Source organism: Thalassophryne amazonica, chromosome 12, assembly GCF_902500255.1.
Source record: "Thalassophryne amazonica chromosome 12, fThaAma1.1, whole genome shotgun sequence".
NCBI classification, from domain to species: Eukaryota; Metazoa; Chordata; class Actinopteri; order Batrachoidiformes; family Batrachoididae; genus Thalassophryne; species Thalassophryne amazonica.
The window spans coordinates 67631961-67650076 of NC_047114.1; the positions used below are offsets into that span (position 1 = coordinate 67631961).

The window sequence follows — 18116 nt, forward strand, 5'->3', positions numbered from 1 at the left end:
AAAATAAAAGGCTGGTCAAATTAGAACAGAACTCAACATGTGGCAGAAGTATAACAGATAATCACCAGAGACAAACATGATAAAAACAGAATGACTGAACAACCACAAAATAAAAGACAGAGACTAAACTAGAACAGAACTCAAGATGTGGCTGAAGAATAACAGAATGACTTAAGTGGAAAAAACAGAACATCAACACTAGGGATGGGTATCGGGAATCAGTTCTTTTTGAGAATCGCAAAGAAATGTTTCGATCCACCAACATCAATACCCTTTTTGCTTTAAACAATTCCCTTATCCGTCCTTCAGAGTGGCCACTGTTTTTGAGGCTGTTTGTCGGGAAAATGATCATTTCTCTATGTTAATTGCAGACCCTGCAGCAGATCTGTAATCAACAATTTCTGTAACAGCCCCACTTTGAAGCTGGAACCAATGAAGCAGTGCTCTGCCCGCTGCCTCATTGGTTCTTTGCTTTAATGCTTTTCAGAAGTGGCAAGTCCACTTCTTAACTCCTCTCAAAGCCATTTAAAGATGTCAATCATGAGTCACTTTAGTGCAGATTAAAGCCACTAACTGGGACTCTTGTCTTGTTGCAGGCAAGAAACGAGAATTGTCCTCCGTTCTGTTCGCACAGCTCCAAACGCTGTGCCGCTCTGTGCCGAGTCATGTTAGAGTCCGGTTGGAATTAATAACTTCAAAGCAAATTGCCATTTTAAATCAAATGACACCTCTTTCCAAATGATGTAATACAAACAATACACTGCAATCGACTAAAACATTTGTTTTCCACTCACAATGAGCAAAAGCTGAACTCAGAGGCTACATATGGAGTTACATTTATGCCATTAATGTCTGAAAGGAAATGCTTTTGACAAAAACTACAGACTTTGTTTATTTCTATGGATGTCCAGAGATCAAGGATCCAGTGACCAGTTTCATATTTATTTACTTTAAGACTCAATAAAATGTTGTTGACATAGAAAACCTGTAAAGTCTAATTTTTAGTACACAGAAAATTCACAAGAGGTATCGATAAGCAGAACCGATAATGGCATCGATATAGATAAAATCTTCAATACCCATCATACCCAATCAATAACCATCCCTAATCAACACTCGGGGCCGGACAGAAAGACAAAGAGAAGGAAGCAGATGAAGACAGGGGGCCAAAACATGACACCAAGCAGGACTAGGGCCAAAACATGACACCATTAAAAAGAAAGACTAACGTTTAAAGTAGACCTGCATTGAAATAAATGCAGTCAGATCTTTGGACCAAAAAATGACTTACATTTACACATAAGATCCTTCTGAATGTAGTAAAGTAAATCTGGAAGCCCAGATCTGTCATTCAATGGAGAAATCTTCATTTAAAAATGACAAATTTACAGCTAACATTTAGCCCTCCGCAAAACTGTGCCTCTCATCATGGACGCTGCCGAGACGTCACGGAGAAGACCCTCTCTCCCAGCATGCATTGTGCGCCAACTGTAATTTGTGGATTTACGTCAGTTTGCATCTGCACCTTTTTCTTGTTTTATACAGAAGGATCTACTTTTTTTAAAACTTCATATTGTCTTGCGGCACGTTTGGTGAGTACACATTTCTTTTATTTGTGCTTGAAAATTATTTTGGGGGACTTTTTCATACGCCCGTTTGATTGAGTGGTGTCGCAATGAAAATCTACTGTCTTTCGCCTCTGGTACCATCGCGGGATATGGAGGCGAGACCCGCAAAGAATCCCAGTTATTAAAAATATATAAACCTCTCTCAGCGTCCATGGAGTTCTGGGGCTCCGATTGCTGAGACGTGCGGTGCTGTGGATTTTGCCGCAAGAAGTCTGTCCTTGCAGCAACAGGTGTACCGGCCGCTTCGCATTAAAACTAAAATTAATCTCAGGACTTGTGCCAAGTGTGCTACAGCTCCATTCAGTAGACAGAGAGGTGATGCCGGTGTTGTGTGCTGAATCTGGCACAACACCGGCTGCAAAACAGACATGGGCGGTGTGAGTGGCCCGCGTCAGCAGTTAACGAGCTCGTTAACGAGCCCGCAGACTTAATAAGTGCAGCGGAGGCAGAGAGCGGGAGAGGAAGAACGGTGCCCGCTGTTGATGTCATTGCTGATCTGAGCACACAGATCTGTATCTCACATTCATTGCAGCTTACTTTTGGATGTTGAAACCAGGACGTGTATAAGTAACATTACTAACAGATAAAATCAATTTCAATGCAGGATCGGACTGAAGGCGGGAGCGCGTCGTCTTGTCCCTGATGTCATGGAAATGATACAGCTGTGCAAACTGTTTTCACAGAGGGCTAAATTTTAGCTGCAAATTTGTCATTTTTAAACAAAGATTTCTCCGCTGAATTACAAATTTGGGCTTACAGATTTACATTACTGCATTCACAAGGGTCTTATATATACATATCAGTTATTTCTTTCTGAAATCTGACCACATTTATTTCAATGCAGGTCTACTTTAATCAGTGTCATAGAACTTGTACAAAGGATCTACTAGTAATGTATTATTTAAGGTATCAAGAGTATATATTTGAAATAGTATATAGCAGCATTGGCAAACAGTATTTATGGCAACTGTCTGCAAAACATTGCCATAATGGCTGTTTGCAATTTAATGAGATAGCCTAGATTATGACTGGCATTATAGACAATGTACTGACTTTTCTATGTTTGATTATAACTTGAATTTGTTTGACCATTTCAAGGAAAAAAATATTTTGTTGAAAAAAAATGGGAAAATGTGTTATTTTATGTATTCACATTTTACTTATTCAGATAACAAAGAAGAAGTTTCTGTTCTGAGCTTATTGCCCCGAATGTTCCTCATGTCTTCACAGTTATATGTCACAATGGTTGCTAGAATGGCCACCATAGTGATGCTTCTGAACAAATAACAGTTAAAACTGTTATAATAAACGAGTTCCAGCACATTAGTTCTTGCAACTGAACCTTCTTGTTCGCACAAATATGTTCATAATAACGCATTTCCTATTAAGTCCCTTTGGTTTCTCCCTTGTTTGACTCAGGGCTACGACATCTTTGCATGTGAACTTTTCATATATATATATATATATATATATATATATATATATATATCTGGATGCCCTACCTGATGATGCAACTCCACATTACATTGAGAATGGGCAGGGGTGGCCTTGAACTGGGAACCTTACACTCTGGAAACAAATGCACTTAATTCTGAGAATGATGCATTTCATACACCTGAAATACTGAATAGTAGCCATTCATTTTGGAAAATGGCTGACAGATATACTTAAAATATGCCATTCTACAAATGTCCCAAACATGGATTCCGATACAGAATTACTCAATGCAGTTGACAAGATGGAGAAATGTGTGGGTCTGCTCACAAAATTTCCAGTTTGACATGAAGACGCTGTTGCTACAATTCAATTTCAATTTCTTTTCATTTATATAGCGCCAAATCACAACAGAGTTGCCTCAAAACGCTTCACACAGGTAAGGTCTAACCTTACCAACCCACAGAGCAACAGTGGTAAGGAAAAACTCCCTCTGAGGAAGAAACCTCAAGCAGACCAGACTCAAAGGGGTGACCCTCTGCTTGGGCCATGCTACAAACATAAATTACAGAACAATTCACAGAACAATTCACGGACAAATATACAAGAAATGCTATTGGCGCACAGGACAGGAGGATTGCCAACACGAATACAACTCCCATCTCTGGATGGAGCTGCACCTTAAACAGAGAGAAAAAATAGAATCAGGCATCAGAAAGACAAAAAAATACTGTATAATTTTCCAGCATTCAACAAGAAAAACTGAGAAATACTAAGGTGATCACTAGCCCTAAACTTCACAAAAAAAACCCAGAATTTAGGTAAAGTTGAGGCCACAGCCCACTGCAATTACTAATAAATGAATTAAAAGAGTAAAAAGTGTAAAACAAAACTGTACCAGTATGCTAGTCATATGAAAGGGAAAATAAGTGCATCTTAAGTCTGGACTTGAAAGTCTCCACAGAATCTGACTGCATTATTGATGCAGGGAGATCATTCCACAGAACAGGGGCACGAAAAGAGAAAGCTCTGTGACCCGCAGACTTCTTATTCACCTTAGGGACACAAAGTAGTCCTGCACCCTGAGAACGTAAAGCCTGGTCCGGTACGTAAGGTTTAATTAGGTCAGCTAGGTAGGGAGGTGCCAGTCCATGAATAATTTTATAGGTTAGTAGCAGAACCATAAAATCTGATCTCACTGGGACAGGAAGCCAGTGAAGGGATGCCAAAATGGGTGTAATGTGGTCAAACTTTCTGCTTCGTGTCAAAAGTCTGGCTGCAGCATTTTGAACCATGCTAGACTGAGGTAAACCAGAAAATTGAACATTGCAGTAGTCCAATCTAGATGAGATAAATGCATGGATCAGGGTCTCAGCATCAGCCATAGACAGGATGGGACAAATATTCGCTATATTTCGCAGGTGGAAGAAAGCAGTCCTAGTAATATTTCTAATGTGAAGGCCAAAGGACAACGAAGGATCAAAAATTACCCCAAGGTTCCTCACTTTGTCAGTGTGATGTATGACACACGAGCCGAGGCTGAGCGTTAACTTGTCAAATTGATGCTGATGTCTCACTGGACCAAGAACCATAATTTCAGTCTTATCAGAGTTTAAAAGTAGGAAGTTTCTAGACATCCAACTTCTCACTGCTGCAAGGCAATCTTCTAAGGATTTTATGTGAATGAGTTTACCAGCAGTTATCGGCATGTATAACTGAGTATCATCTGCATAGCAGTGAAAGGTAATCCCAAAATGCCGCAATATGTGCCCAAGGGGTGCTATATAAAGGGAGAAAAGCAGGGGGCCTAAGACAGACCCCTGTGGAACCCCAAATTTCATGTCAGTAAGGTTAGAGGTAGTGTTACTGTACAAAACACAGTAAGAACAACTGGTCAAGTATGTCGTCAGCCATGCAAGGGCACTCCCAGTAATCCCAAAATGATTTTCCAGCCTATCAAGTAGTATATGATGATCAATTGTATCAAATGCAGCACTGAGATCTAACAGCAACAGAATCGTAGTGGTGTCCGAATCCATTGTAAGCAGACGATCATTCACCCCTTTAGTGAGAGCCGTCTCTGTGGAATGATATTTTCTAAAAGCAGACTGCAGTGGCTCAAAGAGATTATTCTCAGTAAGATAGCTTGTGAGCTGCCGTGACACCACTTTTTCCAGAATTTTAGAGAAAAATGATAGATTTGATATCGGCCAATAGTTTTTCAATACACTGAGGTCAAGAATAGGTTTCTTAAGTAATGGTTTAGGCACTGCAGATTTGAAACATTTAGGAACAGATCCAGAAGTTAAAGAAAGATTAATAATTTCCAGCACAGTTGGCCCAAGAGTGGGCCACAGGTCCTTAAACAGTATTGCTGGTATGGGATCAAATAAACAGGCTGTGCTTTTTGTTGACATTACGAGTTTTGTCAGCATGCCTAGTGAGATACTATCAAATTCTGTAAATCTAGGTAATACCTCAGTAGTGGCGCCCACCTCAATAGCAGGGTGTAGTGGCTGGGTTAAGGCATGCCGGGATATGTTTAACCTGACGTCTTCTATTTTCTTCCCAAAGTAATCCAGGAAATCTTGTGCTGAAAATGGAGAGTGAACTACAGGTGGTTGTCCATGCATAAGTGGTGCCACCGTGTCGAACAAGAACTTTGAGTTATGCTTGTTTTTGTTGATAAAATCAGAGTAGTAAGTCTGCTTTGTAGCCAATAATGCATGCTTACAGTCTAAGATAGCATCACGCCACGCAAGGTGAAATACTTCTAATTTTGAATGACGCCATTTCCGTTCTAGACCTCTTGCTTTATGCTTGAGGTCACGCAGATAATCATTGAACCAAGGTGACTGTGATTTGGGGGAGCGCAGTTTTAACACAGGTGGTGCAATAATGTCGAGTGTAGTTTTGAGCACTGAGTTTAAACTATCCACAAGTCTGTCTACTGACTGGGTATTTGTCAAATGTGAAGCTAAGACATCAGGCAGTCTAGCTTCGAGTTCAGTCTTAGTTGAGGAGTTGATGCATCGCCGTAATGATATATAAGGTTGTTGTTCCACTAAACATGGCAGCGAAACTGTAAAAATAATAAGTGAGTGATCAGACACCACTGATGTAAGAGGCATGATGTCAATATTCGTGACAGCAATACCATGTGCGAAAACCAGATCCAGGGTATTTCCACTAATGTGCGTCGAATCCCGAATACATTGCTGAAATCCTAATGCATCCACAATTTCCATAAATGATTTGCAGAGGGGATCAAAAGGCTTATTTATATGAATGTTAAAGTCACCAATGATCAGAATGTTATCTACACTAGTTGACAAGTTAGAGATGAATGCACCAAATTCATCTAAGAATTCAGAATATGGGCCAGGAGGCCTATTCTTCTGACCTTGCCAATGTGTAATATCCTGAGCAGAGCGGAGAATCAGATGCTCAAACGAGTGATATTTGTAACCCCCACAGCTAATAAGCTAAACCTAGATTTATAAATAAGAGCAACACCCCCGCCTTGCTTCGCATCACGAGGGACGTGACTAAATGCATATGCTGGTGGGCAGGCCTCATTTAAGGGGCAGACAGCTGTAGGTTTAAGCCAGGTTTCACATAGCCCAATCATATCTAAGTGATGATCAATAATTAGATCACTGATCAACAATGATTTTGAGGACAGTGATCTTATGTTAATGAGACCCAGTCTAAGGACCTCAGTGGGGTTGACAGTTGAACTGTTTGGGTTTAGGGGTGGTTCCAGAGTAGCATATATAAGATGCCTAGAAGTAGGTTTAGGTTTAAGACATTCCACGCGCGTTGTAGGTAGCAGACACGAAATCTTTGCTATTGCTGAAACAACCACTGGGCCATCCTCAATTTCAACATCATCCAATATAGTAATGGGTATTAAGTTTGGAAAGCATATCCCTCTATGATTTTTATGGATACAACTATGGAAGCAGGCCACAGTCTCAACTTGTTGAATTTCCCTCGCTGGCAAATAAACTGCACTGTCACCATAGTGAAATTTCTGCGCTAAATTCCCCACTAAGCTAATGGATTCCACATCCACATTTGTCATAAGCCTTGCAGGGTCTCTAATCACCTGCTCCGTGGCCTGCTGTAGATTCCTAATGTTACCCTCCCTGTAGAGCTCTATGTTCGCAGACAAGATGGCGGCGCCTTCCCCAGTAGGGTGGAGGCCGTCCGGCATCAGCAAGCCACGGCGGCCCCAGAACGAAGGCCAGTTATCAATAAAGTTAAAGCCTTGCTGTCTACAAAACTGCGCCAACCACCTATTTAACAATGTCAGCCTGCTAAATGCCTCATCAGAACCCCGGGAGGGGAGGGGACCAGAGACTATTAATTGATGCTGACACATCTTTCTGGCAAGGTCACAAGTCCTCTCTATGTCCATTTTTGTGACCTCTGAGTGCTTCATCCTGATATCATTGGTGCCAACATGAATAACTATGTGACTATATCTCCTGTCATGTTCCTTTGTCTGTCTTCACTTCTGCAGCATCAGCACCCTAAGATGAGATGCAATGTCGGGAGCTCTGGCCCCAGGAATACATTTAATGTCAGCCAGCATCTGTAACCTGACTTTGTGGGTGATAGAATCCCCTATCATTAAAGTCCAGTGTTTCGGCCTGGAGACAGGAGTGGAAGTCACATCTGGCAAATCCAAAGCTAACCACTCCTAAGGCTCATACAGATGCAAATAAATGTATTAAAATTCACAGCAGTTACACTGAAAAACTAACAGAAGTATTAAACAGGTAAAAAAGCAGCAGATATAAAATACACTAAACAGTTAATTAAGTAACAGGAGTGTAAAAAAATGAAATGAAAAAATGATGACGGGGTCCGAAATAGCTAATGCAGGCTAACCGCTAGTGAAAATGAGAGCCGCTCCTAAGATTTTACACAGGAGTAAAATAATTACTTAAAATTCACAGCAGTTCGACTGAAAAACGAACAGAAGTATTAAACGGGTAAAAAGAAACAGCTATAAAAAGTAACAATGGAGAGGGGAGGGGTCGACCTAGCTAGCGAAAGCTAACCGCTAGCGAATGCAAGCTGCTAGTGATTCACAACAGGACTGTTGTTAAATAACATTCAGAGTAGATACAATTAATAACCAGAAGAGTGCTAAACAGAAATAAAAGAAGCGGATACAACTGTGTGAAGTTTAGAGTGGCGTCACAGCAACAAACAATCCGTCAGAAGCTACGGTAAGCTTTGACGAGCTGACCACACCCTTTGAGAACTTACAGAAAAATAAACCATGCAAATGATGGAATTAGATTAGAATGGAAATAACCCCCTTGTGTCTGATCATTTGCGGACGTTAATTCTGGATTACAGTCGCAAATATCCATTTTACTGGCTCCGCTAATGCGTTGCCGGTAAAACTCAATTTTTGACCGTAAAATGCAGCATTAACATCCAAAAATCATCAGACACAACAAGGTTATTCCCTAAATTCTACGTAAAGTGTCAAAATTCACTAAAATCCCTCAGTCATGGTGCACCCAGAAATGCTCTATTACAGACTTTATAACCATTAATCAGCTGTTTTGTGCATCGAGTTGTCTGTGCGTCATGACTCAGAAGACAATCAGATTTCGGTCATAAAATGAGCAGTTACAGGCCCTGTCAATTACCTTGCAATTCTGTCACTGAGTGAATAAAGTATATGTTCCGCGATAAATAGCTTTCTCTTTTACTTCTCCAACTTGTGGGAGACCATTATCTTCCTCTGTCTCTGCACTTGTCTCTTTTAAAAAGGATCTAGCTCATTAACTTCACAGCTAAATCAATTAATCTATAGCAGTTAGCCAAAGATGCTCACTCTGCCTCTTCTTGAGCGTTTTCTTCAACAAACACTATTGCATTTGTTCCCTTAAAAGTTTTCTCTGCTTATAGCTATGTATTGAAGTAACCTGTTGGAAGAATATAGGAAGCAAGCAATGAATCAATGTCAATAAAGTTTAAAGGTGCTACATGTTTTAGAAGAAGAAACTGATAAAAACAGTTATCAGAAATAAGAAAAAAAAAGTTATCATAGTTGCACTGCCATCAGGCAAACGCATCATTTACCACACAAGGCACATTTTATCTGAGTGGATTCGTCCAGAGTATTAATGTATAGGTCACAGTCTAAGTGACCTTAGACAGATTAAAATTTTAGTTTAGACTCAACAAAATTGTAATCTTTCCTTGACACTTTTTTGCAGCATATGTGATTTGAAACCAGTCCAATAGGTTAGTGCACTTTTCTACAATTCCAAATAAATACAATGCAAATATAAATAGAGGGTTAGAACAAGTATAAACAGATCTGATGACAATGGACTCAGAATGAGCCCAAACACCAACACTGACAGTGGAATCATGTGCGGAATAACATTTTTGCACATTTTTATTACTTGCAGTTGAAGCGCCACATGCTTAGACCACAGAGACCACAAAGAAATGTCACACAGTTTAGCATTTAATAAAGAGCTAAACAATGGAATATAATCAGCAAAGAATCTTGCATCATCTGAAACTTGCTCCGCTTTCAACATTTAAACTCCTCTGTTCATGACTCCAGCAAGCAGCTTCAAATACCCATGCATCCTAAAATCCACTGCCCCTGGGCTTAAGGTTGAGGCCTGGCTAATGACTGTGGAGGCCTGTGAGGGAGACAAGTAATTATGCACATCAGAATGTAGCAGAGGAATAGAATGATAAAGGAACAGGAAAACAAAGGTCCCTTTACTGTTTCCCTAATTTGATCCCTAATTGAGCATACATAACACAGTGTTTACAACAAAAGTATTCTGGCAAAATACAAGTGGTCATGGCAGACTCGCTGCTGAACCACCCACATGAGGAACAGTCAATTCCCACAGGCTGTGAGACTCCTTAATACCCTGCTAATCTCCATCAACGAACAGTGCCTTTTGGGAAGATTCAGCCCAACATGCAACTGCCTCATGCCCCTGATACAGTATATATATATATATATATATATATATATATATATATATATATATATATATATATATATATATATATATATATATATATATATAAAATGTACCCAAAAGTATTTTCAGTCACTATTATTAGATATTTTCTGCATGACCATGTGGCCAAAGCATGCAATTTTTCTCCCCAATGCACAGTTTTTTAGTTCAGTCTTTCCTTTTTGATGTTTTAACCCTTTATCTTTTACACCACATGATCAATTTAACCTCCTCATCTGAAGTTTCCTAAGAAACAAATCATCCATCTCCACCTAGCAAATTCAAGTCTCCTTGCCATTTTCTAGGGAGTTAGTTCGCTCTGAGACTGAATTTTGTATGGAAAGAGATGCAAGTCAGCCCTTAGGATGCGTTTCACAGAGCTCAATGATTTTTGTTCTCGGAATAAGGGCAACTGCGGCAGTATTCCTGGACTTTAATGTCTTGCAGAACAAACTTTATGGTTCCTGAAATGAGGAAAAACACCATTAAAACCATTTCCTGGTATTCATATTTTAGAGTACTTTTGGGTACATTTTGTTTGAGACACCCTATATGTGGCACATTGGTGGACACAGTTCCACTAATATGCTGACTGCTAATTAGCAAAGCTATCAGTTTCGTTAGTGGATTAGCTTTTCAGCTAACTTTGAAAACCATCAGTGGACCAATTAACTTCTGCAAAATTTAGTTGGCTAACTTTCAGTCCGCTAACATTTTTTTTTTTTTTTGCTAGCAAAAAGTGAGTAAATTTAACAGTCAAAAACGTTTCTAAACCCTAAAATCATGCATGTTAGTTCCCGTTTATGAAGGTAGAGACCTAGCTAACTTATTTGGTTCACAGGTCAAAGCACACAAGCACTGCTGTTGTTGCAACATAGAGTCGAAGGAAGTTACACTGTGGACAAAACTGGTATGTAAGCAGCTCAAAATTCAGTATTTTTATTTATTTATTTTTCATGTATTTGTTTTGTGTTTGTGAATGCGATACAGGTGAGCCATGGCTCCGTTAACGGTTTATAAATATAAAATACAGAGAAACTGTGACTTCTAATACTACAGTGTGCTGATTTTGATAAAGATGAAGACAGTGTTTGAGGCTTTATTATTTATTTTTGTGTGCATTTGTTTTGTGTTTGTGATTGCCTTTGAATTTACCAGGCAGCCCCTGCAGTGCTTAAACTCGAAACTGGCTTATCTTCGCTCTCAGACTGCAGGCTTACTTGTAGTTCCTAGGGTTTGTAAGAGTAGAATGGGAGGCAGAGCCTTCAGCTTTCAGGCTCCTCTCCTGTGGAACCAGCTCCCAATTCAGATCAGGGAGACAGACACCCTCTCTACTTTTAAGATTAGGCTTAAAACTTTCCTTTTTGCTAAAGCTTATAGTTAGGGCTGGATCAGGTGACCCTGAACCATCCCTTAGTTATGCTGCTATAGACTTAGACTGCTGGGGGGTTCCCATGATGCACTGAGTGTTTCTTTCTCTTTTGCTCTGTATGCACCACTCTGCATTTAATCATTAGTGATTGATCTCTGCTCCCCTCCACAGCATGTCTTTTTCCTGGTTCTCTCCCTCAGCCCCAACCAGTCCCAGCAGAAGACTGCCCCTCCCTGAGCCTGGTTCTGCTTGAGGTTTCTTCCTGTTAAGTTTTTCCTTCCCACTGTCGCCAAGTGCTTGCTCACAGGGGGTCGTTTTGACCATTGGGGTTTTTACGTAATTATTGTATGGCCTTGCCTTACAATATAAAGCGCCTTGGGGCAACGGTTTGTTGTGATTTGGCGCTATATAAATAAAATTGATTGATTGATTGATTATCAGTAGCAAACAGTGCAATCCCATGTGACCACGACCAAATCAATACTAAAAACTAGAGGTAAGCGGTAACTTTCGCTAAATGTTTTAACCGTTTATCGGTTTAGCGTTATAAAAGTTAACTTTTCAGTTAATGGCTATCAAAGCTAATTTGTCACTTAGCTGTGCCCACCACTGTATATATATACACACACACAAACACACACTTTTAAACCTGCACACAATTCTACCTTTGCACCAAGACTAGGCCAAGATCATTGAGTTCTTTAATATCTCTAACAATTTAATTTCCAATGGAATCATTTTCTTGGGTGTAATCATTGCAGGTCAGCCTATCTTGACCAGCAGCACCATATGGGAAGCACAACTCTGACCCATAGCCAATCAGTAATCTTCAGCTTCCTCTTGTGCTGACACTGACATTTTTTACGTGGTTAAAAAAAGGCTGTCATGTGCATTAGAAGGGCAAAGGTTAGGGTGAGAGTGGATTTGCTGGAGGATGACATGAAAGTAAAGTAGAAAAAACCATACGTCTGGGTATTTTAAATCCAATAGTGGTCTTTGTGGCTACCCTTATGTTGTAGACTGAATCAGAATGATAGGACAAGCTCTGGACAGATGACACTGGAGAACATAACAGTGATGGTGAGGTCACTCTGAGCAGCACTGCACCCTTGTGATGACATTAACTGCCACTAAAACTATCACTACACCTCCATTTAACAATTACGCATTCACCGGGTGAGATGTTTTTCCAGTGTTACTAGTACATCCAAAGTGAGTCGCCTCTGCTGCTATCACGACTAATGGGAAGTAATGATAAAATGCTCTGCATCAGAAGCAAAAACAAAAATTAGGTCTGAGGTGTGGGCGACAGACAAGGGGCCAGGATCAGGGAAACAGAATGAGCAAGAGTGAGGGATAAGTGGGAGAAAGAGAGCAAAACAGAAAAGAAAGCTCCCAGGAGAGTGTTGTCAGTCAAATTGTTGGTGGGAGATTTGAACAATATGTGTTTTGGCAGGATACTGAATGCTGTTTTATGGAGCTGGGCTGCTTTGGGGTGGGTGGTGGTGGTGGAAAGTGCAGGAATTAATTTCGCAGAAAGTCCCATTACGTGTTTCTGGCCTTTCAAAAAAGAGTGAATTATTTTTTACAAGTAGTTATTTTAGATAAGGTTCTAAATTCCACTTGGTGCCAAGTGGCAACCTAGCGCAAGTAGCATTGCTTGTTTCCACCTGACGCAGGTATCCTTCTTATGCAGAGTGTTCACAACCTCTACATCACAATTCAACTTGTGCTAATGTGGGCATAACAGTCTGTAAACTACTGAGTGTGGTCAGGCGCAGAACTGTTGCATTGATATCATCCTTGACCATAAAATATTTGTCCCCAAGACCAATAACAACCAAGTTAAAGTGTGCAATACTCAGACACGCCTTACATAAATAGGTCTCAACACCTGTAAACTCCATTTCCCTGCACATATTGTCTCCAGTTATCTGTAAAGGTTTATCAGTGTATTAGTATGATGGCTGCAATCTCACAATTAACAACCAATAAATGACACAGGAGTAAACATGCAAAATACAAAGATTCACCTTACTGATTAATTGTTTCTCCTCAGGGAGCTTTGGTGGCCACTCTCAATATCATGGTGCTGACTGAGTGTGTGGTTTAAATGGAATTCATAGTGCAAATTTGGTGATAACATGCCTGCACCGAATGAACATGGTAAATCCAACCACGCTGGTCCCAGCGCCTGCGGCTTTGGATTGGGATTTTCCACTGCTTAAACATCAATGTGTGCTCGGACATGCCACACATGGATTTGAGTCCTATTTGCAACTCGTTTTGCATTTGTCTTCGAGATAGGGCTTGTAGCATTTCAACCATTTTGCAAAAATGGATAAATTAGTATTTTGTGCATGTTGAAAAAGTGATTAATTTTATAAAACAATCATAATTTAGCCATTTAAGCATTTAAGTACAAAGTAATTGTGTTAAAAAGGCATAGGTGCCCTGACTGAACTGTAGTTTCCTATCTATCTATCTATCTATCTATCTATCTATCTATCTATCTATCTATCTATCTATCTATCTATCTATCTATCTATCTATCTATCTATCTATCTATCTATCTATCTATCTATCTATCTATCTATCTATCTATCTATCTATCTATCTATGTCTCCCTTGAAATAATGAACATTAGCAACAGAAAAAAGCAGATTAAATTGATTGTATTGAAAAAAGTCTTTAAATGGATGCATCAGCTTTTTTTTTTAATACACTTAATATCTCCAATATTGTAGGCTCCCCTGAGCGTAACAACGCTCTGCATCACTTAAGGAAATCCAGGCCCACAGTTTGAGAGCCACTGCTCTAAAATGTACAGTACTCAGGCCCACAGCAAATCTATACTCATGTCACATTTACATCCAAGTAACCCCTCTATGACCTTATCAGAAGGCTGAATCCCCTTTCAAACAGCCAGCCACATGGTTAGATACATATATAAACAGAAACGGTGAGAGGAAGATTGCACCTGTCTAAATGCGGACAGCACTAACCTTTATCAGCTCGTCTTTGTCAATGTGCCCTGAGCTATAAACTGCTAAGTATGTGCTTGCTTTGTATGAATATATATGTGTGTGTGTGTGTGTGTGTCTCATGAGGAGTCAGGTGGCACCTTCCTCTGCCACACATTTGCATGTTCAGGCATAGTTGGGCTGATAGAGAAAAGAATTCATGTCCTCAGGAGGTAAATGTTGGCCAGTGGTACACCACTGCTTACAGAAAAAAAACAAAGATGATGATATCATGAAGGTTTGTGTGCCAACAATCTGTCAAGATGCTCTACATTGAGGTCCATATCTTCCTTCCAGTAGTGCTGCAGTACTTAGATTACCTTCATTTAAAAGCTTTTATCCGATGGTCAAAAACATCCTTAATGTCAAATATGACACCATCATCACGCCAGTGTTTCTTACCAGCAAACTGTTTTTATCATACTTGGAAACAGATGCAAGTCAGATAGTGCTAAGTAAGAAGAATATAGCTGCTTTTAAACCAGCTGAAAGCAACAATCACACACAGAAGACATGGAAAACCTTAACTTGTGAGCTGGAGCATCGCCCTGATGAAGCAAGACTACATTCTAGACCGGACACAATAATTATTTTTGTTGGACAGTATACTGTTGCGGGAATAATTTCTCTCAACAGTATTATATTGTACCAGCCGATTATCCGCACCAGGGTGGGTTTGATTTAAAGACTGAAATAAAAACTTCATCTTCACCAACAAAGCTATCACCTCCCACCTATTCTGGATTCCAGAGAACTGTGAGGATGCGACTAAAGCTGCTTCAAGAGGCAGCTGCTGTCACTACTACTACTACTACTACTACTACTACTACTACTACTACTTGCAAAAATGAAGAGGTAAAAGGTTGAATGGAAAAAGAAGAGAACAGAAAAAAGTACGACACCAACATTTAAGTGTACTTGCTGATGATGCAGCACAAGTGTCAGTTTCTCACCTAAACTACTACCGCTACGACTACTATTATGACTACTAAAGTACTTAATAGCCTTTGTCAGTCCCCATATGTTTAAAGTATATGTGCGGCACATTTGACTCAATTCTGCCGCACAAAAGTGTTTTTCCCCTTAACTATTACTGGTACTAGTTGTACTACTACTGCTACTGTGATTTTTATAATAGCACAGCCTCTAACCTTAGTAACATGAAATCTGGGGTTCCACAAGGGTCTGTCTTAGGCCCCCTGCTTTACTCCATTTATATAGCACCCCTTGGGCACATATTGTTGCATATTGGGATTACTTTTCATTGCTATGCTGATGATACTCAGTTATACATGCTGATAACTGCTGGTAATCTCATCCACATAAAATCCTTAGAGGATTGGCTTTCATCAGTGAAAAGCTGGATGTCTAGCAATTTCCTACTTTTAAACCATGACAGGTCTGAAATGATGGTTCTTGGTCCAATGAGACTTCTGCATCAATTTGACCCGCGGACACTTAGCCTAGGTTCATGTGTCATACATCACACTGACAAAGTGAGGAACCCTGGGGTAATTTTTGATCCTACGTTGTCCTTTGACCTCCACATTAAAGATATTATGAGGACTGCTTTCTTCCACCTGCGAAATATAGTGAATATTCATCCCATCCTGTCTATGGCTGATGCTGAGACCCTGATTCATGCATTTCTTTCTTTTACATTGGACCACTGCAATGTTCTATTTGCTGGTTTACCGCAGTCCAGCATCAGGGGTCTCCAACTGGTTCAAAATGCTGGTGCCAGAGTTTTGACAAGAAGCAGAATGTTTGACCACATTACACCCATTTTGGCATCTCTTCACTGGCTTCCTGTTCCTGTGGAATGATCTCCCTGCATCAGTAAAACAGTCAGATTCTGTAGAGACTTTCAAATCCAGACTTAAGAAGCACTTATTTTTCCTTTCATATGGCTAGCATACTGGAACAATTTGTTACTATAGTTTCTACCCTTTTAAATTAATTTTATTAGTCAAGAGAGTGGGCCGGGGCCTCAACTTTTTCTAAAGTCTGGGTGACCTAGTGAAGCTTAGGGCTAGTGGCCGGCGATCACCTTATTATTTCTTCGTTTTTTCTTGTTGCTAAATGCTGATAAATTATACTGCATTTGTTGTCTTTCTGCCACCTGATTCTGTTTTTTTCTCTCTGCAGGCCTCCCGTCTTGTGCACCAGCATGGACTCCCAAAATCTCCCAAAATTTACTATATAATTTCCTGCATTGTCTATTGTGTCGGTAGCATGGCCCAAGCAGGCATGGCTATTTAAATGAAAATAAATAAAAAATTGAAATTGAAATACTACCACTACTACTACAACTGAAGTGCTCAATAGCCTATGTCACTCCCCATATGTTAAAGTATACGTGTGCCAAGTTTGGCTCAATTCTGCAGCACAAAAGTGTCTCTCACCTTAACTATTATTGCTGCTACTACTACTACTACTAGTACTATGACTACTAAAGTGCTGAATGGCCTATGTCAGTACCCACATGTCAAAGTATATGTGTGCCAAGTCAAGTCCGCGATGCCGTTTGGACAAAAAAAGGACATATACACACCCACACACATACAGTTGTCTCTCAGTATTTAGATTATTACATATATTATCACATAGGTGCCAGTGTAAGGGATGTATGGAAGTATGTGGGTCGTGGCAGTTACATCGTTGGAAATGCACAGATACATTTACCTATGTAAATGGAGCAGTAAAAAAAAGAAAAACATGCCGTATATTGTTGTTGGTAACATTATTATTATTATTACGTATAAACAACACAATGGGCAAAATCAAGTTGACAAAGATTTCTGACTAATATTATACTAAAACTAAAAGAATTCAGCTGACTAAACTATGACAAAAACTAAATTACACTTTAGTTGACTACGACTGAAATAAAATCAAAATATGCTATCAAAATTAACACTGTATGACGGACAAACTGTCTCCGTCTGCTCTTGTGGGCATTTGGTCGTGACCTCACACAGCTGCCTCATCAAACTGGTCTAGTTCGCTCAATCTGTAGTAATTTGGAATGAAGTTGACTCATACAATCCCCTTTGCAGCCCACAAACCAAGACCATCACCTTTTCTACATGAGATTTTTAAGCATGACAGTAATTTTTACAATAAAATGTAGTTTGTAAAACAAGCCTCAATGACTTGCTTTGGAGGCTTTAATTACAAATCCTGACAAGTATCACTTTCTATATATTTCTTGATTTGTGAGCCACAGCAACCATCTTCTTAGAAAAAACAAAAACAAAAAAAACTTGGCTTCATGGTTAACAAAGTACACAATATGGCTTACAAAATACATCTTTTCTTTGGAAATGTATCACATTTTCCTTGGAACCATATTGATTATACAAACAGAACATTAAATATACACAAGATTTGCAGTTCAACAGTAACAGAAGTGCAGCAACTGTGTAAAGGTAACATTTTAGCGCTGCAGCAGTTTTACATTTTTGCACTAATGATTTCTTCAAGTGTGTACTTAGCAACTCTGGAGTGCATCAAAGTGATTTATGGGTACAGTGACATAGTATATACTGTAGCCCTGGAAATACATACTTTACACATGTATTAACACATGCAGATCTGCAAAATACTGCATAAACAGGGTACATTAATGATA

At 39.7% G+C, this 18116-nt stretch overlaps 1 protein-coding gene and 1 long non-coding RNA gene across 8 annotated transcripts in view; one reads left to right on the plus strand and one right to left on the minus strand.

Moving 5' to 3' along the window:
- LOC117521854 overlaps positions 1-2108 on the plus strand; it is a 29310-nt gene extending 27202 nt beyond the window's left edge. For all 6 annotated transcript variants that reach the window (XR_004564078.1, XR_004564077.1, XR_004564076.1 and 3 more), the window contains one exon: positions 2074-2108. This is a non-coding gene — a long non-coding RNA (uncharacterized LOC117521854). The remainder of the gene's footprint in view (positions 1-2073) is intronic.
- LOC117521852 (ephrin type-B receptor 1-B) overlaps positions 1-18116 on the minus strand; it is a 667735-nt gene that overhangs the window by 342119 nt on the left and 307500 nt on the right. The gene's annotated exons all lie outside the window — the stretch shown is intronic.